Here is a 1,537-nt window from a genome sequence, read left to right on the forward strand (position 1 = left end):
TTCGTCCCGGCTACTGGACTCATCAGTAAGGTATTGTAATGGAAGCCTACCTTATACGCCTAAGAGAGTTATTTAGTAGAGATTCTATATAAAGAGATATACGCGCATCTCAGCACTTGCGAGAATTTGCGAATATCTATAGACCTCTGATGGCGGATCGACGTAGTAATATTCTTTGCAATATTTATCCATAGTAATGTATGAATTGCCACCCACCCCCCTCCCCAAACTTGCGCGCCGAACAATCGTCGGACTTGAAACGCAACCCTATTTGAAAAATCCCCCCCAAATTACGCCCCAAATATCTCTTTATATATAGAATCTCGATTTAATAACTTACACCGGCGTATAAGGTAGGCTTCCATTACAATACCTTACTGATGAGTCCAGTAGTGGAAGCCGGGACGAAACGCTAAAATTAAGTGATATTCTTTGCAATATATTAGAATAAATTAAAAGAATTTAATGAATTTATTGGCTCATGGCCCTTCTCTCTTTATATTAGTTGTTAAAATACATATTGAGTCTTGTCACAATCTACATTTTAATTCACACGGGCGAAATAATGCGTTTGAATTCACAATTTGATTAAGGGGATGTTTTTCAGATTATTAGAAGTTGCGTTTCAAAACCGACGACTGTTCGGCGCGCAATTTGGGGGGGATTTTTCAAATAGGGTTGCGTTTCAAGTCCGACAATTGTTCGGCGCGCAAGTTGGGGGGGTAGGGGGGCAATTCATACATTACTATGGATAAATATTGCAAAGAATATTACTACGTCGACCCGCCATCAGAGGTCTATAGATATTCGCAAATTCTCGCAAGTGCTGAGATGCGCGTATATCTCTTTATATAGGGTGCGTTCCGAAATTTGCTGACAGTGCTGACAATACTTTTCTCGTTCAAAATTGGTTCAGCCACGTTTCAGCTCTGCTGTAACTACTATCTTTTTCAAGAAAGTAGGTCCTAGGGAATTACTGACTTCCGGCTGATTTTGCACAATTTCAGAAGGTAGTGCAAGTTCAGTAATGCATATGGCTACTGGCATATATGTATACATAAGGCCCTTAGCAGAAACGTGACTTATAATTTTAAGACAGTCCTTGTGTAATATAATTTTTCATACGTGCTCTTGGTATCAATAATCCTCGTTTCGAAATTTGATTTAAGATATTTAAAATATATTTATCGTCATCATCTGAAGAACTGTCGGAATATTTCACACATATGACATTCTGAATACCAATCAAAATCGGTGTTACAATTGCCGTTACACAATAACGGAATTTTCTTCTTTTAGTTAAAACTAGTACTCATATATTGCAGAAACAAACACGGAAACAGAATTACATTAGAAATATTGAAATCCTATGAAATTTAATAAATTAGGTTAAGTTCTATACATGTCACGCACTATTACTGCAAATGCGTTCCGATTTTAACTGCTGTCAGTTCTACTGCGAATTTCGGACCGGTTAAAATGTAGTGATTTCAGTAGTGGTACTGCCAGCATTATCAGCAAATTTCGGAAAGCACCC

The sequence above is a fragment of the Cyphomyrmex costatus genome, unplaced genomic scaffold (genome assembly GCF_001594065.2).
Source record: "Cyphomyrmex costatus isolate MS0001 unplaced genomic scaffold, Ccosl1.0 scaffold291, whole genome shotgun sequence".
Taxonomy (NCBI): domain Eukaryota; kingdom Metazoa; phylum Arthropoda; class Insecta; order Hymenoptera; family Formicidae; genus Cyphomyrmex; species Cyphomyrmex costatus.